Source organism: Rattus rattus, chromosome 5 (assembly GCF_011064425.1).
Source record: "Rattus rattus isolate New Zealand chromosome 5, Rrattus_CSIRO_v1, whole genome shotgun sequence".
Classification (NCBI taxonomy): domain Eukaryota; kingdom Metazoa; phylum Chordata; class Mammalia; order Rodentia; family Muridae; genus Rattus; species Rattus rattus.
In genome coordinates this window covers 158,169,694-158,178,185 of record NC_046158.1, presented here as the reverse complement: position 1 = coordinate 158,178,185, position 8,492 = coordinate 158,169,694, and positions in this window count along the sequence as shown.

Here is an 8,492-nt window from a genome sequence, read left to right as displayed (position 1 = left end):
GAAAGAAAACTGTCCCTGGCCTAGTATGCAGATCCTAGCAGGTCAGGGCACTGACTACTGGAAGTAGGGAATTGGATTAGGAGTTTTGCCCTCTAGGGCCTAAGAGGATTTTGTTACTGTTGTTGTTGTTGTTGTTGCTGTTGTTGCTTTTAAAATTACCTCCTGGTGTTCTGTAAGCACCTGAAGGCACATGCTACTTTTCCCAGCTCCTATCAGCTTGAACCTCAGCCAGAGCTGCTGGCTCTGTACCCACCCCTGATTCCATGGCCTCCTATAATGCCAGCACATACAACACACGAAGCACATATAACAAAGGGACCCCAAACACGAGCCTGCTCACTCAGGGCCTGGGAAACTGATGACAGGGCATCGGAACAATAATGTCCAGGACAACAGACTTGTGATGGTGTTGTATTGAGTACCAGCTACAGCCCTGCTACAGGGAAGGCCCTTGGCCTTCTGCTCCTCTCAGGGCCAGTAGACATCTCTCTCATGGTGGGTTTGTCAGTTATAAGGTGGCCTGAATCTCGCTTACCACAGCCCGGAGTCTCTCAGCCCATAGAGGCGGGGCTCTCACAGGGAGCTGCAGACCTCGCTCCTAATCCTGCTCAGAGCCAGACAGCTGCATCTGAGGCTTTACTTGACATTCAGAGCTGCTATTTTTCTCTCACACGTGGGTCTTACATTTGCGTTGGAATGGATTCCTGCTAACTTCTCTGCTGCTGCTGGCAGACGGTCCTTTGAGGCTGTGCAGGATGGACAGCTCACACCTGCCCACTGCTATCCCCCAAAGGAACCTAGTGGACATGGAGAACTTGGCCCCTAGAGGATATAGTTCCCTTTCCTTCCCACAGCTCCCGCTGTGCTGCTAAGATCACCTTTTTTCTGGTAAACTCTGAGCTCACCTCTTTCCCCACACATTTTCCCTTCCCCGTCATCTTTCTTCTAGTAGGACTGTCTCTGTTTTTCCCTTCCCTGGTTCTGGAATACATTCAGTACCTACCACCCCACCTTCTTTGTTGAGGCGTTAGGTAATCCACTGTTTAATTTGATTGATAGTTGTTTTTCTATTGCCAATTTTACTGCTTTCTGCTCTAATCCTTGCTTCTCCCTTTTCTTCTTAGGTTTAATTTTTCTCTTCCTTTCAGTTTCTTTCAGTGAGAGCTCAGTTTGCATATTGAACTATATTCCGTTATATGCAGGCCTCGCTCAGATGCTGTGTGTGTCTTTCCCTCTCAGCACCACAGTACCTGCCTCCTTCCCTTTCTATCCGTGCATCTCATTTCAGTTCCAAGTATTTACTTATGTTCCTCAAGCTTTCCTTCTGTGGCTTCTTGTGGGGCCACTAGTTCATCTAGCTTAATTGAATGCATATGTGTATGTGTATATGATGCATAATGCATATGACACATATGTATATGATGTATATGTGTGTGTATGTATATGTATGTGTGTATTTATATGTGTATGTGTATATGATGTGTATGATGTGTGATGTGTATGTGTATATGTTGTGTGATGTGTATGTGTATGATGTATATGTGTGTGGGTATGGATTGATGTACATGTATGTGTATGTATTTATATGTGGACGTGAGTATGCATATGATGTATATGTATGTGCATGTGCATATGTATAAGCATTTATGCATACGTATATGATGTATATTCATATGTCTGTTTATATATGTGATATATATATATATATATATATATATATATATATATATCATACACCACAGTTCGTGTGAGTTCTGCTCTTTTTCAACTGACCGTAGGCTTTTTCATGGCCCAGGATCCAGTTTGCCTTGCTGAAAGCTGGGAGAGCTACTGGGAGGCATGTGATGGGATCTCTCAGAGCAGAGCTGCACAGTTACTTGTTCAGCCTCTGTGTGCTGCTCATTCACTGTGGCAGTGGATACTGGGGAAGTCAGATCTACCATCTCTGTTGCCTGTGTTGGCTTTTATTCCATTTGGCTTCATTTCTCTCCCCCTCCTCATCCGGTAGAAAACAACCTCATATTCTAGTTTGCTCTCCGTTGCTGTGAGAAAACACTGACTGAAAACCGTTTAGGGAGAGAAGGGTTTACTTGGTTTACAGGGAGGGAGGCCAGGGTAGGAACTTGGAGGCAGGAACTGAAGGGGAACCCATGGAGGACGCTGCTTCCTAGCTCACGTTCAACGACAGTTCTTTATGAAGGGGATAACTAACTTTTTATTTCAATTAAAAAATTTAAATACCCGTTTAATTGAAACAGAATTACATGTTTTCCCTTTCTTCCTCCAACTCCTTACATGCTGTCCCCTCTCAACATACACACATTCAGGCTGAAAGCCTTTCTCTCTCTCTCTCTCTCTCTCTCTCTCTCTCTCTCTCTCTCTCTTCTTTCTTTCTTTCTGTTTGCTTGTTTTTGTTACATACTGTGAAGGCTAATCTTGGTTGTCAATTTGAGGACATCTGGAACCAACTAAAACCCAAGCAGCTGGGCTCACCTGTAATGAATTTTTTAAATTGGGTCATTGTTTATTTCTTTATTTCTTTATTTCTTTCTAATATTCTGGATATTAACCTTTTGTCAAAGATTCCCTCCCATTCTTTGACCTTCTCTTTCACTTGGCTGATGGTTTCCCTAGCTGGACAGAGCTTTTTAATTTTAGCTTTATAATAATGAAGTCTGGAATAGTAATATTTAGGGTTCTCCTTTTAGTTACTTTTTTTTAAAAAAATTATTTATTTACTTTTACACTCCAGATTTTATTTCCCTCCCGGTCCACCCTCCCCTTCACCCCCAGTTCCACATTTCATACCTCCTCCCCCCACCCCCCCACTAGACCTCTAAACTTCCTGGCGCCTTCAGTCTCTTGAGGGTTAGGCACATCTTCTCTGACTGAACCCAGACCGGAGAGTCCTCTGCTGTCTATGTGTTGGAGGCCTCATCTCAGCTGGTATATGCTGCCTGGTTGGTGGTCCAGTGTCTGAGAGATCTCGGGGGTCCAGGTTAATAGAGTCTGCTGGTCCTCCTACAGTTACATTTTTTTAAATTATTTTATTTTATTTATTTATTTATTTATTTTTTTGGAGCTGGGGACTGAACCCAGGGCCTTGCGCTTGCTAGGCAAGCGCTCTACCACTGAGCTAAATCCCCAACCCCCAGTTACATTTTTAAAAAAGACTTATTTATTTTATGTCTATGAGTGCACCGTCACTGTCTTCAGAGACAACAGAAGAGGGCATCAGATCCCACTACAGATGGTTGTGAACCACCATGTAGTTGCTGGGAATTGAACTCAGCCCTCTGGAGGAGCAGACAGTGCTCTTAACCGCTGAGCCATCTCTCCAGCTCTCAGCTACATTTTTCTTTTTATACAGCTCAGGCTAGGAACGACACCGCCCACAGTAGACTGGGGCTTCCTACATCAGTTAGCAACCAAGACAGCATTCCCAGGGACAATGAGCACAGGCCAATCCTCTATGGCCAAGTGAAGTTCCTTCCCTCTTCCTGGGTTTGTTATTCTCATGATTGAAGCTCTTTGTGACGCCTCAGTTCCTCCTCTACCTCATTTGGGTCTTTGCATGGTTTTTATTTCTTTTCCGTGTTACCAACGGGAACTATGTTACTTCTGTTTATTTCAGAATCAATGATTTTTATCACTTCTGGTTTGTTTGTGTGGACCCAAGGTCTTATTGCTATAGCCATTATTTCCTCTCCCCAGAATAGTTCCCCAGTGTGTCCAGGGGAGAAGATCCGAGATGATGAAGTCCTTGCTTTTGTTTGCCTGAGAGAAATTTTCTTCTTAATAAAGGGTAATTTTGAATTCTGGGCAGACAGCGTTGTTTCTCAGTAAAGGCATCACTGCACTGGGTTCTTGTTCCAAGTTCAGTGTCTTTTACACCTTTGATTCTCTCTGCCGTCTGGATGTGTGTTATTTAAATGTGTATATGTATCTATATATGTGTATGTATGTGAACATGTATATGGTATGTGCATGTGTATGTTCTTATGTTTATGTTGTTCATATGTGTATTCATGTACGTGTGTATTCATGTGTATGTGTGTATTCATGTGTATGTGTGTAAGTACATACATGCACATGCTATGGCATCTATGTGTGTATGCATGTGTGTACATGTATGTGCATGCATGTGTGTATGTGCATATATCTGTGTATGTGCATGTATGTGTGCATCATGTGTAAGTACATACATGTACATATGTTGTGGCATCTGTGTGTATGCACATGTTTATATGTATGTGCATGTATGTGTGCATCATTTGTAAGTATATACATATATGTGTGACATATAAATGTATGTGCATGTATGTGTGTACATGTATGTGCATGTATGTGCATGCATGTGTATGTGTATGCATGTGTATATCATGTGTAAGTACATACATGTACATATGTGTGGCATCTAAATGTATGTGCATGCATGTATATATGTCTTTACAGATGTCATAGCTCAGGTGAGACCAGAGAACACCCTGTGGGAGTTGGTTCTCTCTTTCTGGCATGTGGGTTCTGGAGTCTGAAGTCAGATCCACTGACTTGGCAGCTCCACTGAGACTGGATTTTCAGAATTTTGGGGTGGACGTTCTAGGGCACAGTTCATCCCAGTGTTCTTGGATTCTTAGCTCAGTTGTTTCGGAGTCTAGTGTTAACTTTGACAGCAATGTGGTCGCTGCTCTCCTAGATGGCTCTCCTTGTTTTTGTTTATGTGGCTCTGCGTTCCGGTTTAGAGACGGCCCTTGGCCTATCTTTGCTTTTTCTGATCTCCTCCGGCCCCGTGAATATTCTGAGCATTGAAGTCATTTTTTTTTTGTCTGAGTCGTTGTATTTCCATCTGGATCTTACTTCCTTACAGGCTCCATCTCTGCTGGAATAACTCTTAGTGTCTTGAATGCTGTCTACTGCTACACAGATCACTTACAGCTATTTTAGGTTCTCTGCTGGCAGTCCCAGCATCTGTCACGTCCCAAACACTCCGCTTTCGATTGTTGCTTTGCTTCCTGGGAGTGTTCTCCCTGCTCACTATGCTCTCGGTTGGAAAAGGTCCTTTGTGGAGGACAGCAAACACTGACAGGGTGTCCTCGCACTTGGCCGTGAGTGGCTTTTCTTTTGCAGGTGGTGGTGTGGAGGTCTGAGGACAATCAGGAGCAGGCTGGTTTGAGGCGGTTGTTGTTGATGGCTCCTTATTCAGGGCACACAGCATTACATTAGAGGTGGTGTTAATATCTCCCCCTCACTTTGTGTCTTTTCCTCCTGCCTCACTACAGAGAAGCTCTCTGTGGTGTGATTTCAGTCTAGCCCTTGTTGGAGTCATGTGTTAGCACAGTAACTATTACATGTGTTTGGTAAACCCCGTCTCAGGCAGGAACTTGAGGTCTGGGGGTGCCTTTCCCAATGCCGACTTCTTTGAGGGCTTCTATGTGTTGGCTGAGCACTCTTTGTTTTTCCTTCAGAACCTCTCTTCTTCCCTGTTCTTCTGTGGCAATATCTTCTTCAATGTCCCCCGTGGAAGGAGACTCCACGGAGACTCCAGGGTAGATAGAGGTAGGAAGAGTTTGTGCCCTTGCTCAATGGATGACATTGCCCCTAGAGGAATGACTCCTCAGAATGTCCCTCACCTATCCTTTAAGCACCCAATGTCTGTAAAACGTGTAGAACACTCTAAGCCTTTTGTGATTCCATTTTCTGCTCCTTCCCACGGGATGTCCTGGTACTGCTTGCTATACATGGGGCAGGAAAGAATGAAGCAAAGTCCAGAATGGGTGGGTCAGCAGGGGCCTGGTCTGGCATCGAATTCAGGCGGTTGGGAGGTATGGAGAGTTGGGGTTGGGGTTTAGAGGAGTGCAAAGTTGGGTAGTAGGGGGAAAGTGTTCTCTAAGGATTTTAGTGTTACAGCTTAGACTGTATTCAACAAAACAGCTTGCATGCATGCATTTTGTCTGGGGTTAATCAACGGCTATATATAGGAAGCTTGGAGAGTGGGAAGGGGTTCTTCTTAGGGTGAAGTTTCATTGGCTGAGGCTTTAAGGTCCTGGAGATATCTCATTTGCATGGAGAGGCATTCCAGGAAGTTGAGCTCATAATTTCTTCAAGGACTTTGTGACATTCCTCAGGTCGGGCAGAGAAGAGGAAGACCCACTAAGAAAATGGAGTCCATTTTTTTGCCAAGCTCAGGAAAGCTGTCCAGACCTCAGTAGTGAGGTGCAACATTCTTCAGTCCCAAGCAGTTTAACAGTGAAACTAACCCATACTCAGGCATCACCAGTGTGCTAGTTTAGGGTCATACTGAGTCTAGGAGTGTGTATTGAGTTTCTAATTACTCAGCCCAGCCCTGACTAAACTGGTGTTACTGCGCTCTCCTGACATCTCTGGGAATCAAGAAATGCTGATGTTGATCATCTGTGTGGTTTTGGTCTCCCTATGGAGTTTAAAGTGATGATTTCAGAATTCTCTAGTATGTTGAAACTACCACAAAGTACAGCCTTGCCTTTGTTTTTCAAAGATGCTTTGTCTAGGTAGGAAATTCTAGGTTTCCCTTCTATATGTAACTATGTTGCCCCCACATCTTCTTGTTACATTGTTTCTGTTTAGAAATCTGATAGTCTTAGACTAGGTGGTGGCACAGGCCCTTAATCCCAACAATCTCAAAGGAGGCAGAAGAAGGCAGATCTCTGTGAGTCTGAGGCCAGCCTGGTCTACACAGTTAGTTCCAGGACAGCCAGAGCCTCAAAGTGAGACCATATTTTAGAAAAACAAAACAATGCAAAAGCAAAACATATAGCAGCCCAAGAAAGAGTGATCCACAAAGAGAGAAAAATGAACAGAATCTCACAGGCAAAGCATTGTTGGAGAACATGAGGGCTGTGGGGCCAGACAGACAGCCTAGCACACACAAACCGACATATAAAACCACTAATAATGCACCTAACCAAGGACATGTAGGACTTGCAGAGCACAAAACACTGCTGGAAGAAACTGAAGACCTACAAACAGAAAGATGCATACATTCTCCAAGATGACGATATTATTAGAAAAAAAAAGGAATCTGCTATTCTTTTTGGAGATTTTTAAATTTTTATTTTTTTATGTGTGGACATTTTGATTGCATGTGTGTCAGTGTGCCATTTGTATGCAATACCTGTAAAGGCCATAAAAGGGTATTGGATTCTCTGGAGCTGCAGTTATAGAGGGTTGTAAGGTGACATGAAGATTCTGGGAACCAAACCTGGGTCCTCTGTAAGAGCAACTGTGGAGTCATCTCTCCAGGAATTCTTATATTTTAACATTTATTCTTATTATTTTAATAGTGTGTATGTATGCATGTTTGTGTACGGATATGTGCATGAGATTGCAGGTGTCAGTAGAGGACAGAGGCATTGGGTCCCCCTAGAACTGGAGTTTCATGTGGCTGTGAGCTGCCTACCATGGGTACTAGGAACCAAACACTATCAAGTGCTCTTAATGGCTGAGCCTTGTCTCCAGCATGAAAACCTCTCATTCTATATTCTTCATTTTTTCACCTTGTCTCCCCCAGCCTCAGGCTGCTTTATTGACTGGTTTCCTTGACTTCTGTTAGATTTTCCTCTTTGCCGTAGACTGTGAGAAGTTCAATTGTGATGTGTTTGTGTGGGCTGAGTCACACACATGCCTTTTGCTTGGAATGTATTGAATTTAGAACATCGGAAAGCTAGAAATGGCTAACTTCTTGAATTTTTAAACTTTTATTTTACACGTATGGGTCCTGCCTTTAACGATCGTATGTGCACCACATGTGTTCCCTGCTCGTATGTTCAGTGCTCGTGGATGCCAGGAAAGGGAACAGCATCCCTGAGACTGCAGTTACAGCCAGTCATGAGGCACACGTGAGGGTGCTGGGGATTGAATTCCTCTGGAAGAGCAGCCACTGAACCATCTCTCCAGTCTGGTTGGTCATATTTTTTCAGTATTTTTTTCCAGTCTTTTTTATAGGGACTATAATTATAAGTGTATTAGGTCTCTTTACATTGTCTTGTGGATCACGGATGCTTCTTTTATTTCTTTAAAATTCTCTTTTATGTTTCATTATTAATGGCTTCTTTGCTGTCCAAGCTCACGAGTCTTCTCTCTTTTGCCAAGCCTTCTACTGCATTCTCTAGAAACATCTGGGTCTTTTCTGTATTTTCTCCATCTCTATTTAACTTATTCAGAAAGTTAAATATAGCTATAATATAATAACTTATAAATACTCTTGTCTGCCAAATCCAATATGAATGCAAGTTTTGGTCAGTTCCAATTGATTGATTGATTCATTCATTCATTCACTCATTTTTTGTTCACTTACTTTGTTTCTCTGAATGCCTAGAAATCCGGTTTGATGTTATACATTGTGAATATGACCCACCGTGATTCCTTTGGTAGGAATATTTTTGCATTGCTGTGATTCTCACACTTGCTGTCCAGTCGATGCTACGTTTCTTGGAATATTTAGAGGTTTGAACCTT